A 20110-nucleotide genomic window follows, 5' to 3' on the forward strand; every position below is an offset into this window, starting at 1 on the left:
CTAGTACCGTGGTTATCATTATTACTATTATTATAAGGAAGAGGCTTTTTTTACTATCATGTTCTTTCTGGGTCACGTCCTTAAAATTTCGCGTCTTGATAAATGACTACAGACAGCTAAGACAGAGCAGTTCCCTTTTCATCCTGAAAATGAGCAGCACCTCCTTAATTAGCAGCCACTGGGAACATCAGAGTGTTGTCCTCTCACTGTTTATATTAACAGCTTTCATTCATCACACATAAGATAATAGACACCGTCATCCCACCACACCATGTGTGAAAAAAAATACTCAAGTTAATTGTGTCTGAGTAGATGTCTGCACCCTCAGAGAAAATGTTCAGAATGGAAACTATTTCAGCCTCTCTTTCTTTGTACTGTCTTGAAGTTGAAAGGTGGCTCACTGGAAAAAAGTTTAAGAGATGGGAACTGTAACTTTAATTGTATTTCCATTATATAATGGTGACTTAGCCAGCGTTCACGCTTTAGACAGCACACTCCTCTTGGGCCTGTTTTACCAGCTTGGAAAATGAAGCTCAGAGGGACCATGCCACCTGTGCAAGTTGACAGAGCTGGCCACTCCCCGTACAAAGCAGTAGTAAATGATTGTGCATGGACATTAAGTAAAACAGCACAGGTAAAGTGCTTGCAACAGAAGGGGTCACGTGAGATGCACTCTATAGGTGCTAGTTATCTTGCACTGCAAATTAACACAATCGCAGGCATTTTCACTAGTTTTTTCGTTTTTTTTTTAAACAGCTGTATAGTATTCTAAGGCAAGGGCCAGCAGATTATGACTTATCGGTTAAATCCAGTTCCCTGCCTATTTTTGTAAATAAAGTTTTATTGGCATATGACCCATCCATTCATGTGCACACTGTCTGGGGCCGCCTTCAAAATACGAGTAGAATTGGGTAGTTGTGGTTGAAACCCAATAGTGTGGCATGTCCACCAAAGCCTAGAATATTGACTCCTCGGCCTTTATAAATATTTTGCTGACCTTTGTTTTAAAGGATAAGAGTCTATTGATAGACATTCAGATTGAATCTATTTGTTTATGTGTGTGTGATTACCTCCGTATCCAGACATATTTGTACCTTCATGTGGATATAGCTGTAGGATATATTCTTAGGTGTTGCATTGCTGAGACAACTAAAAAGCAGGAAGCTTCTGAGAGTAAGAGATAATAGTTATTTAAAGTCCTGGACTCCTTCATGGAATGGGCACCTGACCTTTTTTGTCTGGGGAGGAGACCTAGCTGTAAGTCAGATTTGGAGCTTTTAAAGTCCTTCACTCATAGCCGCAATGATTCAGACACAAAAATCAGAGCAACTCAGAATCCCTCGGACTGTATTTCCATTAAAGTTTTATGCAACAGTGCAGCATCAGACATTTTTCATGTGTCTGTATTGGGCCAGGTAACAGCAATCTAAAATCTCAGAGATTTAATTTTTAGTACAGGGGATTTTAAATGGGTTCCAGTCGAGGTTCTTTCATAACTCAGGAAAGCTACAGAGAGCCTCTGCCTACAGCTACACGTTCATGTATAATTTTTCAGAGTTTCAGAAGATTGACAGTTTCCCTGAAGCCCTTCCATTGACTTTCTATAAGTTCTTGGATTAAGAATCACTTTTCTAACGGAGAGACTGGCCCATAAAGAACAAAATAGTATAAAGTATCATAAATGTGTATTTGAGGTGCATGCAAACTATAGTGTGTGCATAAGAGTGAAAGAAATCAGCATTGCTTTGTGGCAGAGCGTGGGGTTGGGAAGGTCAGGGAGGGGCCCTTGTAGGAAATGGCACTTGAAGGATGCGTAGGAGTTCTCTGGATTGTCTAGAAATAAGGGAGGCAATTTCATCAAGGAAAAATCCATTGGGGTAAGAGGAACTCTGAGAAGGTCTTAATGTTGATGCCCAAAAGTCTGGACTATTTCTGGCTTGTCAAATGACTCTGGAAAAAAGGGCAAATATCTTAACCTCAATTCTCCCTCCCATATCCCCAATCCCCCATGGCCTCATCACATGAGGGCCAGAGCAGAACTCACTCCCTTTTAAAAGTTGTCTGGAATCCAGAGATAAAAGCCTCCATGTTAAAAAAAAAATATCACAAATGCTAAAGAGGGCCAATTCTCTGGTTTCATGTTTCGTGTCTGATGCTTTTTCCCCCCATGACTTGCTCGATCAGGGTTGCAGTGGAAGTTTGTCTGTCTTTTTCTTTTTGTTATTTCCTTGAAAATTAGTATTCATGTAAGGAAAATGCTAAGAAGGCTTCTTGGTCATTCTACCTCTTTGAAGTGTATGGTGCTTGTATGTGTGCATGCGTGTGTACATGTGCCCTTTTCCTAAAAACTAGAATACTCTGGGTCATTGAATTCGGGAATATGAATACATTGAATAATGCACTGGAAAGTACAGAGCTGGTTCTGAATATGTGAGTCATGGGTTACTGATAAAGTGTTCAGGAGGGCACTTAGGTTCAAATCCTGCCTCAACCACTGTGTTAGTTTCCTAGGACTTCCATAGAAAATTATCAGAAAAAAAGAAAAAGAAAAAAGAAAATTATCAGAAATTGGGTCCCTTAATACAACAGAAATTCCCTTGCAGTTCTAGGTGTAAAAGCCTGAAATCAAGTGTTGGGCAGGGTTAGCTCCTTCTAGAGGCTTTGAGGGGGAATCTATTCTATACTTCTGATGTTGCTGGCAATCCCTGGCATTCCTTGGTCTATAGACACATCACTCCAATTTCTGCCTCCATCTTTATATGGCATTCCCCTCTGTGTGTTTGTGTCTCCAATCTCTATCTGCCTTGTAAGGACACTAGTCATTGGATTTAGGATCTTCCTAAATCTAGCATAATCGTATCTTGAAATCTTTGATCATATCTGCAAAGACACTACTTTAAGTTTGCATTCAGAGGTTCTGGGTGGACATGTCTTTTGAGGGCCACCATGCAACCCACTTAGCCACATACCACCCAAGTGTCCTTGGGTATGTTCCATACCCACTGCTGAGCCTTCATGGTGATCTCATCTTAGGCTGAGGCTACTAGGAGAACCTCGCTTGACAGAATAAGATAGTGCACGTAAAAGCCACTGCCCCAAGCCTAGCACACTCAATGTGCACACACAAAAGGGCGATGCTGTTATTCATAGTAGCAAGGATGATATCAATGTTGCTGCCTTTCAGCCAGGAGCTCTGACACACAGAGGGTGGGACAACACGACCTCAAACAGCTGTTTGGCATCCCATAGACTCCAGAAGCAGATGACAGGATGTCAATATGATTGACTATCCTCTTCCCTTTCCCCCAGATGCTGTTTGGCAGGTTGGCTGAGCCTACACGTCATGGACACTTGTCACTGAAGGCGCACATGTGTGTTTTTTCAAAGTTGGTTGCCTGTGATTTCCATGGACGGTAGGACTAAGTAGCTGTCCTGGATGGCATCAAATATATACATAGTCTAGAGGCCCATCTAATGGACTGGTTGGGGATGTCATGAACTTTGGGGTTACGCAGAACTAGGGCTTAGAATCTCAGCAGTGCTACCTGGGAGCTGAGAGATTCTGAGCAAGTCTTTACACCCCTTTGATCCGACCTTTCTCATCGTTGAACTGGAACTAATTATGACTCTTGCAGGGTTATTCTTACCATTAACTGAAGTGATATAATATATATTATAATTGTTACTCATAGTAAATTATATCGTGTATTGGTTCAGATGACTTGCATGGAAGGTTGGTTGATTCAATAGCCCCCTATAGTGGAGTGTTTTACTCAGCAATTGAATTGACAGTCTCCAAGCACTTGTTGCTAGAAAATACAGGTTCAAACCCTGTCTCAGCTCTATGACTTCACATCTGAGTCTCAGGGATCGCCTCTATAAAATAGAGGTAATAAAACTCTCTTTTTATGAAACAGAAGTACTCTGGGGATCAACGAAAGCCAGTATTCTTACTTCTTCAGTCAACAATTATTTATTGAGCTCTTACTATGTTTCAGGCCTCTGAAAGGCAGGGTAGAGGTGGTGAGGAACAAGACAAGGTTCATTCTTGCTCTCAGGGCACTTTTAGTTCAGAGTGTATTGTAAATGATGAGGAAATGTATCAATGTTACAACTTTTTAAAAATTTATTTATTTGAGAGAGAAAGAGCTCATGAATAGTGAGGAGCAGAGGGAGAGGAAGAAGCGGACTCTCCACTGAGCAGAGAGCCTGATGTGGGGCTCTATCCCAGGACCCATGAGATCATGACCTGAGCTGAAGACAGACACTTAACTGACCAAGCCACCCAGGTGCTCCTGTAACAACTCTTTATTTTCATTCATCCTTATTATGCCTTTCCTCTGATAGCCGAATAACATGTTGGAATCCACTTTACAAAGTTTTTTTCAAATTTGGCCTGACTTTGGGGAGCGCTTGTGTCCTACTGGATATGAGTGTGCCGGTGGCCAGTGCTTCGGCAGCCCTGCAGCCCCATCCAGCCAGCAGCATTCCTGGTTCTAGGGGCATTTTACAGAAGATGAAAAAGTTATGAACTCAGAGCTTTTGGTGTGTAGGAATCTGGGCTTCTGTATTTCAAAAATCTGAGCTCTCTGAATTACACATTTAAAAATGGTAAAAATGGTAAAAACAAATGGTAAAAATTTATAACATAAATTTTATGTTATATAGATTTTATCAGAATTTTTTTAAAATGCTGAGAAAGGCTTGAAGTCTTAAAATACTCTGGGCAAAATATTTCTTCCAGAAACAGAAGATTGGAAGAATGAGGGGTGGTGGCAGAGCTGACGTGCCTTGCCTCACAGGTGGGACTCTCTGGGCTGAAGAATGTGAGGGCAGTAGGAGGAGTCTCCAGAACATTCCATGATGGCTGCATCCCTAATGTGGGCTCACTGGATGAAAACTGAGCCTCCAGAAGGGCTTAGAGAACAGAAAGAAGAGAGAACCTGTGCCTCCTTCAGGCAAGTGAAGCATCTGGAGTGAAAAATCAAAGATGCTCATTGTCAACTGTCTAACATCTGCTCGCATGGCTCTGAGAATGATTGCCTCCTTCAGTTTTGTGCCCGGGCACCTCTTGAAGGAAAACCTTTTTATTGTGGTAAAATATATATAACATAAAATTGGCCATTTGAGGGACGCCTGGGTAGCTCAGTGGTTAGGGTCTGCCTTTGGCTCAGGCTGTGATCCCAGGATCCTGGGATCAAATCCCACATCAGGCTCCCCACAGGGAGCCTACTTCCCTTCTGCCTGTGTCTCTGCCTCTCTCTGTGTGTCTGTCATGAATAAATAAATAACATCTTTAAAAAATTAGACATTTGAATCATTTTTGAGTGTACAATTCAGTGGCATCAACCATATTCACAATACTATGGAATTATCCCCATCCTTTGCTTTCCCACTTTGTCATCACTCTGAATAGAAACTCAGTAAACATAAAGCAGTAATTCCTGGTTCTCCTCTTGCACCTCACCCCTGGTAACGTCTTAGCTACTTTGGATGAATGTGCTCATTCTGGATATTTCAAATAAGTAGAATCATACAAATATCTGCCTTTTTGTGTCCTAGCATGTTTTCAAAGCTCATGCATATTGTAGCATGCATCGGAATGCCATTCCTTTCTATGGCTGAGTAACGTTCTCTTGCACGGATGGACCACGTTTCCTTTATCCAATTCATCTGTTGATGGTCCTTTAGATCATTACCACCTTTGGACTAAGGTGAATGATGCTGCAATGAACATGGGTGCATAAATATCTGTTTGAGTCTCTATTCTCAATTTCAGGGGCAATCATTGGAGTGGAATTGTTGGGTCATCTGGTAATTCTATATGTCGTTTTTTGAGGTGCTGTCAAGCTGTTTTCCACAGCAACTGCGCCATCTTATAATCCCACCCCCAGTGCCCAAAGATTCCAATTTTTCCACATCCTCTCCAACACTTGTCATTTGTCTTTCTTTCTTTTACTTTTATCGTGGCCAGCCTAGTGGATGTTAAGTGGTATCTCATTGTGGTCTTGATTTGCATTCCCCCAATGAGTAATTGCATTGAGCATCTTACTAAATGTTTATTAGCCATTTATGTATATTTTTTCCTTTTTTTTAAAGAAGATTTTATTTATTTATTCATAAGAGACACACAGAGACAGAGGCAGAGACACAGGCAGAGGGAGAAGCAGGCTACCTGCGGGGAGCCCTCAATCCCAGGATCCCTGAATCACGCCCTGCACCAAAGGCAGATGCTCAACCACTGAGCCACCCAAATGCCCCTTATGTATTTTCTTTTCTTTTTTTGCCCCTTATATATTTTCTTTGGAGAAGTGTCTGTGTCAGTTCCTTGCCCATTTTTAAATTGGGTTGTTTATATTTTTGTTACATTTTCTGAGTTTTTATAGATTCCAGATCTTTAGCTCTCATCAGTTACCTTGCTTGCAAGTGTTTTCTCCTATTTTGTAGGTTATCTTTTCATTTACTTAATAATGTCTTCTGATGTACAAAAGTATTGAATTTTGATAAAGTCTAATTTACTTATTTTTTTATTGCTCATGCTTTTGATGCTCTATCTAAAAATCCATCACCAAATTCAAGGTCACAATTTCACCCTATGTTTTATTCTAGGAGTTTGTGTGGTTTTAGCTCTTCTATTTAAGATATGGTTCCATTTTCCTGGGTACCTCACTCTTAAGAAGGCACTCGCTCTCAGGGTCATGCAAGTAAGAACTGATATTTGACAGAATTCCTTCTTCAGTTTTTCATCACAGGTACCTCATATCCCTTCCCCGGGGGAGTCAGGGCAGGTGGCAAGCCTCCCCACAGTTTGCCTGAATCAGGCTTAGTGAGGGAGGACAAGAGGAGAGAATTCTAACTACATTGCCTTGGCTGATGGGTCTCAGATGATAAACACATTCCCCATGGCCTCAAGAGTGGCATGGAAGCAACTTAGGAAGATGGCAAGGCCCAGAGAAGTTCTGATAAAGGGACGATGCAGAAGGTACCAGGCACTGGGAGCGACTCAGCACTTGCTGGGATGAATGAATGACCTTGGCCAAAGAGCCAGTGCACCCCCACAGCCAGGCCTTGTCCTCTGAGTCTATAGATCTTAGCCATGACTTGATAACTTCAGAGAATGTGGGGGTGATCAGACTCCAGACAGATGAAGGCAACCCTGAATTGACTGCAATTTGCCTTAGTTAACAAAGAGGAAACTTTTGTGACCCAGTATGATCGAAGGTCTAGGTGGGAATTACATTCCACCCCAGATGAATCAAGAAAGAACCACTGCAGTGTGGCGTTGACACCGTCCCTCCATCTGATCTCCACATGTGAACAGAGCACATAAAAGTAACATGTTTTACCTCCAATTTCCTCTCATGTTCTAGGTCACTCATCTCCTCCAGGAGGGGAACACTGCTTTCTAGCCTGTATTTCCACTTTTGGGGAACTATACACCAGCAAAATTTTTAGAAAGAGGCAGAAATCTCTATGGTAGTGGTTTTTACTTGTGTGTGTGGGGGGGGTGATTTCTGTCCCCAAGGGGACACTTGGCAGTGTGTGCAGACATTGTTTGGTTGTGAAAACTGAGGAGGAGATGCTACTGGCATCTGGTGGTTAGGGACCAGGGATGCTGCTAGACATCCTACAATGCATACAGCAGCACCCCCACTCATGACAAAGTCTATCCCCAAATGTCAGTAGTGCTGAGGTGGAGGAGCCTGGGTGTACAGTGATATATGTCACGCTCTCTACACAGGCAGAATGTAGCACATCATCACCCTTCTCTTGCAGCACATCATCATGTCATAGAAAGAACACTGGGCTGTGAGATGTCAGGTGCAGGTGTCTCTGACTGGCTAGGAGCCTTAGGTGGGCCACTCCAGCTCCAAGAGAGATTCATTCTACACATTGTAAACCAGGTGTCATGAGCTCTGCCTTCCTCTCAGAGGCTCAAATGAGACTATAAGTTGTGAAATTCCAAAAATGCATCTTTCTAATAGTCAGCAGTAGTGCCAATGATCTGGTTATTGAAGCAGCGGTGGAAAATTCTCAAAATTCTTTCAAGCATTCTAGGAGGAGACAAATTTCCCAGCCCAGACTGATTTTCTTCAAGATGTTTGTATTATTCAAGGTGATTAACACTAGCTGCCATAATAACCCACCAGATTTTGGTGGCTTAATGACATAACAGTTTAGATCTTGTTGATGCAACAATCCAACTTGTTTGGGTGGCTCATTTAGATGGTCCCTAATGAATAGCAACTTGGAGATCCAGGTGTGTATCTTCCTTCCTTCCTTCCTTCCTTCCTTCCTTCCTTCCTTCCTTCCTTCCTTCCTCTTCTCCATCCCCAGAGGCCTAGAGTATTTTGCTTCCAGTTTCATAGATGCAGAGAGAAATTGTAGAGGTTCAAGAGGGAGGTTTTCTTAGGAGGCAGACCTACTGGTGGTGGGTATCACCTCTTCTTATTTTCCATTGGCCCAACCTCTCGGTCACATGATCCCACCTGACTGCAGAGAAAACTGGAAAATGTAGTCCGACTCTGTGCTGAGGACAAAAAGAAAATGAGTTTGGAGAGCACATGGTGGCTTCCTCTAACATCCTTTTTGCACCAACACAAATACATGCAGATTTGGTCTAAATTGGGGTTTGAGTCATGGAGATTGGGAGTTTATCTTCCATAAGTGGCACATGCTCCTCCTGAGGGTATTACACCTGCCCCACATCAAAGGATTAAGTACAACAACCCCAGAGCTTGTCTTGCCTGAGTGCAATTCTCTTCCTTCATGCAGCAATGATTTATGGAGTTCTTTCTGAGTGCCCGGAACCATCATAGATGCTGTGGATATAGCCGTGAACAAAGAGACAGAAAGATCCCTATCCTTATGGCGTTTGCATTCCAGTTGGAGAAGATAGTGAAGAGGCATGTGATAAACAAACAAACAGCAGGCAGGGATGTCCTTGAGGGTGCTCTGCAGTACAGACATTAGCCTGCCTTCATTTTAGGAGCATTGGGCCAGTTGGATTTTTCTCTCTTGGGAATTTGCAGTTGGGATTTGGAGACTGGATTTTCCACACAGTTTTGGAGGCCAGAAGTCAAAGATGAAGGTGTTGGCAGGTTTGGTCTCTTCTGAAGCAAGATGGTCACCCTCTTGCTGCATCAAGTGGTCATGTCTCCATGCATCTACATCCCTTTTCTTGCCTTTATAAGGACACCAGGCATATCAGCATAGGGTCCTACCTAACAGCCTTATTTTAACTCATTTATCCCTGTAAAGATCTTATTTCCATAGGCTGTGATGTGCGGAGGCACTGGAGGCTGGTATGCAATGTCTGAACTTTGGGGGGACACAAGTCAGCCCATCCTAGCCACCTACCTCTTCTGTCCTCCTACTTTGTGAGAACCCTGATCTTCTTCCACCAGCTCTTCTCACTTTTTCTTGTGCAGTTTTAGTTAGTGTCTGTCCCCTCTCCCTTACAAAATTGCTGCCTAGGTTAGTCTTCCCTTCTGTGCTGTACTCAGAAGTCAGTTGTTCTGCAGCAGACATGACTGGTCTCATCCTTTGGGCCAGATCCAGGGACACAAAAGGGAGGAAGATGTGGGTGCTACTCTCAAGGAGTTAGCATTGTGGACTTTTGGCAATTGCAGGTTGAAGGTTTCTGGCAATAATTAATCTCTATGGTAGGCATGTATGGTAGGCCACTGTTTGGGAAAATGGCCCACATGATAAGCTGTGATGGAAGGAGAATATTGATTAACCTGTCTTTAGGAAAAAGACTCAAGCATCTTCAAAATCTTCAAAGCGGCAGATTTATTGCAAGGATTTTTCTTAGGGAAATCACAGGAGAACACAAAAGTCTCACAACAAAGATGCTCCTTTCACCAATAGCTGCAATAGCAAAAATGGGAAAAACAAAGTGCCCAGGAATAAAGAATTAGTAGATAAATTATGACATCTCCAGAAGATGGAATGTTCGACCATTATAAACTATTGCTATAAAAAATCATTTAGTGACATGGAAAGATGTTCCTGATGTATTTTTGAGTAAAAAAATGAGGCCATAATTTACTACAGTGAGTATGATCCCATTTTTGAAAGAAAAAAAGGCACATAGGAAAAATACAGACAGAACGAAGAATAAAATGGAAGTATTAGGTGTCTCCAGGTGGCAGGTGTGGTTGTTTTCATTGTGCCCTTTTTGACTTCACTGAGATCATGTACAGTGCTTATCATTGCCTGACATGCAGAATCATTAAGTAGATGATAAATCTTGTTATTATTAACGCCCCCCATCAGTTGAATGGAGTAAATATCCACCTTCTACGTTTATTAGACGTAAACAAGGTCATAAAGCACCTGGTACACAGTAGGCTTCAATGGATAATGTTTTTGTATTTATTCTTTTTTGTTTGTTTGTTTTTCCTTGAAGAGAAGGTAATATAACACAGGGGTTGAGAATGAAGTTTCCTTAGACAGGTAGGCTTTGATTCAAATCCTGCTGCTTAGCCATTTGCAAGCTGATCAAGAATGTGGGCAAGTTCCTTATGTCTTCTGGGCTTCCCACCGTTTGAAGATAGAGACTAGTAGTTTTATCATAAGATTATTGTCAGCATGAAAGATTGTGTATATAAATCATGTAGCACATGGGAGGTAAAGCGTTAGTCTCTGTTTTCCACCATATTGTGGGAAAAGGATGTGTATTACATTGGTAAAACAAAAAAGTGCAATTTTAAATATGAGAAAAACATAGATCTTAAAGCATGTGGTGTCCTCTCTTCATCTCTCCGCTGCACCATACATCAGGAATGCATTTGGCATAGAGCAAGGCTGTTACCAGTTTCAGTGAAGAAAAAAGGTGTAGAATGAGCTCACAAGAGCCAGAAGCTGTTAGTGGGAGGGACAGAGGAAAGAAGTTTATGTGAACTAAAAGGAATCTAGCTCAGCCCTTCTTTTTCAGCAAGGCTTCAGGCTAGAGCAGGGAAGGTGTCGGGAGCATGAGTCTTATCCAGTTTACTAGGATCATCTGCTTTTCATATCTCACAAATCCTCTGTGATCCCTGAAACAAAGCCAGCTCAATTAGCAAGCTGCTTTCATTTGATTGGTAAAGAAGCTATTTGTAAGCAAAATGTACAAAGGGATAAAGATATATCGTTAAAATCGGCATCATATATTATGGATACACACACACATGTATCTCTACACTATCATCCTTTTTCTCCTCTTTAATTGATCTCTTTTTTTTTTAATTTTTTAATTTTTATTTATTTATGATAGTCACAGAGAGAGAGAGAGGCAGAGACACAGGCAGAGGGAGAAGCAGGCTCCATGCACTGGGAGCCCGACGTGGGATTCGATCCCGGGTCTCCAGGATCGCGCCCTGGGCCAAAGGCAGGCGCCAAACCGCTGCGCCACCCAGGGATCCCTTAATTGATCTCTTTATTTCGACTAGCCTTGTTGAGATGTAATTGAAACATAATGCTGTATACGCACACGTGTTAATTTGATACATTTGTATATTACAAAATGATTATCACGATAAGATTAGATAATACATCCATCATCTCACAGAGTTGACACTTTGTGTGTGTGTGTATGTGTGTGTGGTGAGAATTTTAAGGCCTATTCTCTTAGCAGAGTCCCAGTATCCAATATCATACAACTATAATCACCATGCTGTACAGCAGATCCCTAGAACTTAGGCATCTAATAACTAGAAGTTTGTACCCTACGACCAACATCTTCCCATTTCCCTCATTCCCCACTCCCTGGCAACCACTAATCTACTCTCTTTTACTGTGAGTTAGGATTTGTTAGATTCCAGCTATAAATGATGCCATATAATATTTGTCTTTCTCTGTTTGATTTATTTCACTTAGCACAAATGCCCTCCAGTTTCATCTGTGATGTGGCAAATGCATATATCTTGGAATGTCAAGGAACTTTCCCCCTATCCTTTCTTCTAGGAGTTTTAGGTTCTTAGGTCTTATAATTAAATACTTAATCCATTTTAGGTTAATTTTTGTGAGTGGTGTAAGACAGGGTTCCAATTTCATTCTTTTGCAGGTGAGTATCCATTTTTCCCAATACCATGTACTGAGAGTTCAGTATTCTTGTTAAATATTAGTTGACCATATATACATGGATTTATTTCTGGGATCCCAATACTTTTTTTAAAGATTTTATTTATTTATTCATGAGAGACACAGAGGGAGGTAGATACATAGGCAGAGGGAGAAGCAGGCTTCCTGAAAGGAGCCTGATACAGGACTTGATCCCAGGACCCTAGGATCATACCCTGAGCCAAAGGCAGACGCTCAATCACTCAGCCACCTAGGCATCCTTCTGGGATCCCAATTCTGTTCCATTGGTTTCTTTGTCCTTTTTTTTAATGCCAGGCCATATTATTTGGATTATTATAGCTTCATAGGACAGTTTGAACTCTGGAAATGTTATTCCTTCCAACTTTGCTCTTTCTCAAGATTTTTTTGGCTGTTCAGGGTCTTATATGGCTCCGTGGGAATTTTAGCTTTTTTCTATTTCTGCAGGGGGAAAAATGCCATTGGAATTTTGATAGAGATTGCATTGAATCTCCAGATGGGTTTGAGTAGTATGGGCTTTTTAACAGTATCACTCAGCCAGAAAGAGGGAGGGGTGCACCCAAGCCCAGTTCTGTCAGTCAAATGTCAAAGAGGAACCCAGTTCCTCTTCAGTCACTAGATGATCCCTAAGGGCAATTCCAATTCTTGGACTGTATAAATCTTGCTGTCACATTCTTCTAGAGTTCAGTGTTCCAAATTCATGGTGACTCTTTCCATCTCTTTTCTTGGAGTCTCTTATAGGGGATTCCTTTTGATTTCAGCCTGATGGGACAATTTTGGGGATGAGGATATGGACAGAACTCTGGAATTGTGCCTCCAAGTATCAGAAAAGTCCAAGGACTAGCCCAGTCCAGGGCTTGAACCCAGGCATCTCGCCTTCTAGCTGTAGCTTCTGTAGTGCCCCTTAGGCCTTTAGGGGAGAAGGGAGAGACCCCTGCCAGCCACCTTTGTTCCAGACAAGCCCAGAAGAGCTGCCAGAGGAGGACAGAGTTCCCAAAATGAGGGCATTTATTATTTAAACATTGATTGTTCTTTTGAAATCATACAGATGGAAAAGGCTTTCCATTTATACAAGTCATTTTTTAATGGCAGATCAAAGTCTGCCGACATTTCGCTGGACCCTGTGTTCTTGTGGATGCCAAAGAGGTGTGAGTCCAGCTGACCAGAGCAGGATGGGGAAGAACCAATTCAAGATAGTGCTGAGCCCCACTTTCCCATCTGGCAAATGGAAAGAATAAGCTTCTTTAGCATCCTGTATCAATCAGTGCCCCACCAGGAAAACAGACCATCCTAGGTCTTTCATATGGAAAGAATTTAATATAAAGAAGGAATTACCCAGGTGATGGAACAGTGTAGAAGCCAAACAGTCAGTGGAAAGACAGCTCAGAGCTTAGCGACAGAAGTGGGATGCTAACATCCTCGGGCTGGGGGAGTAACTGAAGGAGTTGGGGCTGACTGGCAGGAATTCCATCCATGGCAATTTCTACTCGGCAAGAATCGAAACCAAGATGGGAAGCTTGGTTAAGGTATGTCGTAGCACAACTCAGATTGAAGGAAAGGAAAAACAGATCACCTCTTGACATGTGGAATGACATGTACCTATAAGGAAGGAAAGAATTGATGGCAGCCGTCTTTGGAGAAGCTACCACAATATGCATTTAGTACTATTAACATGCTCCAATTTATCTCTAACCATGCTCCTTATCTGGAATTACGCTTCATCTGATGTTGATACAACCATCTTAGCTTCTTTATTTTACCCTATCAGTGTCTTTACATTTGTGGTATATCTCTTATAATGCAATATGGTTGGTTCTTGCTTTTTATCCAGTCAAATGATCTCTGTTTTATAATTAGAATATTTAGGCCATTTATATTTGATGTAATCATTAACATGGCTGGGTTTGTCTACCATCTTATTTGTTTTCTATTTATCCTAGCTGGTTTTTTTTGACCCTCCCATTCCTGCATCCTTTTGCACTGAGTATTTTTAGTACACCATTTTAAGTTTTTTTAATGTATTTTTAGCACTTACATTGAGGATCATAATATGCATCCTTAACTTACCCTACTGTAATCTGAATTTGTGTTTGACTTACGGACACGTACACTGAATTAATTCTAATGTCTTACTTTTCATATAATGTAAGAACCCTCCCACCGGACACTTGTATTTGTCCTTTATGTTATTTTTTTTTAATTTATTTTTTATTGGTGTTCAATTTACTAACATACAGAATAACCCCCAGTGCCCGTCACCCATTCACTCCCACCCCCCACCCTCCTCCCCTTCCACCACCCCTAGTTCGTTTCCCAGAGTTAGCAGTCTTTACGTTCTGTCTCCCTTTCTGATATTTCCCACACATTTCTTCCCCCTTCCCTTATATTCCCTTTCACTATTATTTATATTCCCCAAATGAATGAGAACATACAATGTTTGTCCTTCTCCGACTGACTTACTTCACTCAGCATAATACCCTCCAGTTCCATCCACGTTGAAGCAAATGGTGGGTATTTGTCATTTCTAATAGCTGAGTAATATTCCATTGTATACATAAACCACATCTTCTTTATCCATTCATCTTTCGTTGGACACCGAGGCTCCTTCCACAGTTTGGTTATCGTGGCCATTGCTGCTATAAACATCGGGGTGCAGGTGTCCCGGCGTTTCATTGCATTTGTATCTTTGGGGTAAATCCCCAACAGTGTAATTGCTGGGTCGTAGGGCAGGTATATTTTTAACTGTTTGAGGAACCTCCACACAGTTTTCCAGAGTGGCTGCACCAGTTCACATTCCCACCAACAGTGTATGAGGGTTCCCTTTTCTCCGCATCCTCTCCAACATTTGTTGTTTCCTGCCTTGTTAATTTGCCCCATTCTCACTGGTGTGAGGTGGTATCTCATTGTGGTTTTGATTTGTATTTCCCTGATGGCAAGTGATGCAGAGCATTTTCTCATGTGCATGTTGGCCATGTCTATGTCTTCCTCTGTGAGATTTCTGTTCATGTCTTTTGCCCATTTCATGATTGGATTGTTTGTTTCTTTGGTGTTGAGTTTGATAAGTTCTTTATAGATCTTGGAAACTAGCCCTTTATCTGATATGTCATTTGCAAATATCTTCTCCCATTCTGTAGGTTGTCTTTGAGTTTTGTTGACTGTATCCTTTGCTGTGCAAAAGCTTCTTATCTTGATGAAGTCCCAGTAGTTCATTTTTGCTTTTGTTTCTTTTGCCTTCATGGATGTATCTTGCAAGAAGTTACTATGGCCGAGTTCAAAAAGGATGTTGCCTGTGTTCTTCTCTAGGATTTTGATGGAATCTTGTCTCACGTTTAGATCTTTCATCCATTTTGAGTTTATCTTTGTGTATGGTGAAAGAGAGTGGTCTAGTTTCATTCTTCTGCATGTGGATGTCCAATTTTCCCAGCACCATTTATTGAAGAGACTGTCTTTCTTCCAGTGGATAGTCTTTCCTCCTTTATCGAATATTAGTTGCCCATAAAGTTCAGGGTCCACTTCTGGATTCTCTATTCTGTTCCACTGATCTATGTGTCTGTTTTTGTGCCAGTACCACACTGTCTTGATGACCACAGCTTTGTAATACAACCTGAAATCTGGCATTGTGATGCCCCCAGATATGGTTTTATTTTTTAAAATTCCCCTGGCTATTCGGGGTCTTTTCTGATTCCACACAAATCTTAAAATAATTTGTTCTAACTCTCTGAAGAAAGTCCATGGTATTTTGATAGGGATTGCATTAAACGTGTATATTGCCCTGGGTAACATTGACATTTTCACAATATTAATTCTGCCAATCCATGAGCATGGAATATTTTTCCATCTCTTTGTGTCTTCCTCAATTTCTTTCAGAAGTGTTCTATAGTTTTGCGGGTATAGATCCTTTACATCTTTGGTTAGGTTTATTCCTAGGTATCTTATGCTTTTGGGTGCAACTGTAAATGGGATTGACTCCTTAATTTCTCTTTCTTCAGTCTCATTGTTAGTGTATAGAAATGCCACTGACTTCTGGGCATTGATTTTATATCCTGCCACGCTACCGAATTGCTGTATGAGTTCTAGCAATCTTGGGGTGGAGACTTTTGGGTTTTCTATGTAGAGTATCATGTCATCAGCGAAGAGGGAGAGTTTGACTTCTTCTTTGCCAATTTGGATGCCTTTAATGTCTTTTTGTTGTCTGATTGCTGAGGCTAGGACTTCCAGTACTATGTTAAACAGCAGTGGTGAGAGTGGACATCCCTGTCTTGTTCCTGATCTTAGGGGAAAGGCTCCCAGTGCTTCCCCATTGAGAATGATATTTGCTGTGGGCTTTTCATAGATGGCTTTTAAGATGTCGAGGAATGTTCCCTCTATCCCTACACTCTGAAGAGTTTTGATCAGGAATGGATGCTGTATTTTGTCAAATGCTTTCTCTGCATCCAATGAGAGGATCATATGGTTCTTGGTTTTTCTCTTGCTGATATGATGAATCACATTGATTGTTTTATGGGTGTTGAACCAGCCTTGTGTCCCAGGGATAAATCCTACTTGGTCATGGTGAATAATTTTCTTAATGTACTGTTGGATCCTATTGGCCAGTATCTTGTTGAGAATTTTTGCATCCATGTTCATCAGGGATATTGGTCTGTAATTCTCCTTTTTGGTGGGGTCTTTGTCTGGTTTTGGAATTAAGGTGATGCTGGCCTCATAGAACGAATTTGGAAGTACTCCATCTCTTTCTATCTTTCCAAACAGCTTTAGGAGAATAGGTATGGTTTCTTCTTTAAACGTTTGATAAAATTCCCCTGGGAAGCCATCTGGCCCTGGACTCTTGTGTCTTGGGAGGTTTTTGATGACTGCTTCAATTTCCTCCCTGGTTATTGGCCTGTTCAGGTTTTCTATTTCTTTCTGTTCCAGTTTTGGTAGTTTGTGGCTTTCCAGGAATGCGTCCATTTCTTCTAGATTGCCTAATTTATTGGCGTAGAGCTGTTCATAATATGTTTTTAAAATCGTTTGTATTTCCTTGGTGTTGGTAGTGATCTCTCCTTTCTCATTCATGATTTTATTAATTTGAGTCTTCTCTCTCTTCTTTTTAATAAGGCTGGCTAATGGTTTATCTATCTTATTAATTCTTTCAAAGAACCAACTCCTGGTTCTGTTGATCCGTTCCACAGTCCTTCTGGTCTCGATTTCGTTGAGTTCTGCTTGAATCTTTATTAACTCCCTTCTTCTCTTGGGTGTAGGATCTATTTGCTGTTTTTTCTCTAGCTCCTTTATGTATAAGGTTAGCTTTTGTATTTGAGTTCTTTCCAGTTTTTGAATGGATGCTTGTATTGCGATGTATTTCCCCCTTAGGACTGCTTTTGCTGCATCCCAAAGATTTTGAACGGTTGTATCTTCATTCTCATTAGTTTCCGTGAATCTTTTTAATTCTTCCTTAATTTCCTGGTTGACCCTTTTATCTTTTAGCAGGATGGTCCTTAACCTCCACGTGTTTGAGGTCCTTCCAAACTTCTTGTTGTGATTTAGTTCTAATTTCAAGGCATTATGGTCTGAGAATATGCAGGGGACAATCTCAATCTTTTGGTATCGGTTCAGACCCGATTTGTGACCCAATATGTGGTCTATTCTGGAGAAAGTTCCATGTGCGCTTGAGAAGAATGTGTATTCAGTTGAGTTTGGATGTAAAGTTCTGTAGATATCTGTGAAATCCATCTGGTCCAGTGTATCATTTAAAGCTCTCGTTTCTTTGGAGATGTTGTGCTTAGAAGACCTATCGAGGGTAGAAAGAGCTAGATTGAAGTCACCAAGTATAAGTGTATTATTATCTAAGTATTTCCTCACTTTGGTTAATAATTGATTGATATATTTGGCAGCTCCCACATTCGGGGCATATATATTGAGGATTGTTAAGTCCTCTTGTTGAATAGATCCTTTAAGTATGATATAGTGTCCCTCTTCATCTCTCACTACAGTCTTTGGGGTAAATTTTAGTTTATCTGATATAAGGATGGCTACCCCTGCTTTCTTTTGAGGACCATTCGAAGGGTAAATGGTTCTCCAACCTTTTATTTTCAGGCTGGAGGTGTCCTTCTGTCTAAAATGAGTCTCTTGTAGACAGCAAATAGATGGGTCCTGCTTTTTTATCCAGTCTGAAACCCTGCGCCTTTTGATGGGGTCATTAAGCCCGTTCACATTCAGAGTTACTATTGAGAGATATGAGTTTAGTGTCATCATGATATCTATTCAGTCCTTGTTTTTGTGGACTGTTCCACTGAACTTCTTCTTAAAGGGGAATTTTAAGAGTCCCCCTTAAAATTTCTTGCAGAGCTGGTTTGGAGGTCACATATTCTTTTAGTTGCTGCCTGTCTTGGAAGCTCTTTATCTCTCCTTCCATTTTGAATGAGAGCCTTGCTGGATAAAGTATTCTTGGTTGCATGTTCTTCTCATTTAGGACCCTGAATATATCCTGCCAGCCCTTTCTGGCCTGCCAGGTCTCTGTGGAGAGGTCTGCTGTTACCCTAATACTCCTCCCCATAAAAGTCAGGGATTTCTTGTCTCTTGCTGCTTTAAGGATCTTCTCTTTATCTTTGGAATTTGCAAGCTTCACTATTAAATGTCGAGGTGTTGAACGGTTTTTATTGATTTTAGGGGGGGATCTCTCTATTTCCTGGATCTGAATGCCTGTTTCCCTTCCCAGATTAGGAAAGTTTTCAGCTAGAATTTGTTCAAATACATATTCTGGCCCTCTGTCCCTTTCGGCGCCCTCGGGAACCCCAATTAAACGTAGGTTTTTCTTTCTCAGGCTGTCGTTTATTTCCCTTAATCTATCCTCATGGTCTTTTAATTGTTTGTCTCTTTTTTCCTCAGTTTCCCTCTTTGCTATCAACTTGTCTTCTATGTCACTCACTCGTTCTTCCACCTTGTTAACCCTCGTCGTTAGGACTTCTAGTTTGGATTGCATCTCATTCAATTGATTTTTAATTTCTGCCTGATTAGCTCTAAATTCTGCAGTCATGAAGTCTCTTGAGTCCTTTATACTTTTTTCTAGAGCCACCAGTAGCTGTATAATAGTGCTTCTGAATTGGCTTTCTGACATTGAATTGTAATCCAGATTTTGTAACTCTGTGGGAGAGAGGACTGTTTCTGATTCTTTCTTTTGAGGTGAGGTTTTCCTTCTAGTCATTTTGCTCAGTGCAGAGTGGCCAAAAGCAAGTTGTATTGGGAAAAAGAGAAAAAGAGAGGAGAAAAAGAAGGAAAGAAAAGAGAAAGAGAAAAAAAAAGGGAAGAGAAAAAAAACGGAAACAAAAAAAGAAGAAAAAGAGAAAGAAAAAGAAAGGAGAAAAAAAAGGTGGTGGGGGAAGGAAACAAATCAAAAAGCAAAACAAAACAAAACAAAACAAAACAAAAAAAAAAAGAAGAACCACCGGGGAGTATCTTCTGATTCTGTGTACTTTAAGTCCCTTGGCTTCCCCTGGAAGTTGTCAGTCAGTCTAGCTGGTGTTCTGGGGGAGGGGCCTGTTGTGCTGATTTTCAGGTGTTAGCAGTTGGGGGAGCTGCTGTGCCCCTGCCTGGTGCAGGGCTCAGGGGGGGCTGTTCACCCCGTGAGGCCCCAGGAGGAACAACGGCAGTGGCGGGGCCAGCTCTGCAGCCCTGGAGTCAGCTCCTGCAATAACTACAAAGCTCTCCGTGTGCAGGGCCTGGAGGCTCCGGGGCGGGGCCGCTGATCTGCTCAGCTGGGGCAGGAGCGTCCTCGCTGTCCTGGGCCCTCCCGGCCTCTGCCTGTCCCGGGGGAGGCCGGATCCTGGGCTGTGTCCCGGCGCCCTGTGCTCCGGAGCCTGCGCTGGTGGATTCGCGCTCCCGGGCCGCGCAGCCCCCTCCGCGGAGCCGCCGCCCGAGCCCCTCCGAGCTGCTCCTGGAACCGCGCAGCCCCCTCCGCACGGAGCCTCTTCCTCTGCCCGAGCCCCTCCGAGCTGCTCCGGGTCCCGCCGTGCGCTGCAGCCCTTAGGGAGCTCGGCGCACTCTCCCGGGG

Source organism: Canis lupus, chromosome 26 (genome assembly GCF_011100685.1).
Source record: "Canis lupus familiaris isolate Mischka breed German Shepherd chromosome 26, alternate assembly UU_Cfam_GSD_1.0, whole genome shotgun sequence".
NCBI classification, from domain to species: Eukaryota; Metazoa; Chordata; class Mammalia; order Carnivora; family Canidae; genus Canis; species Canis lupus.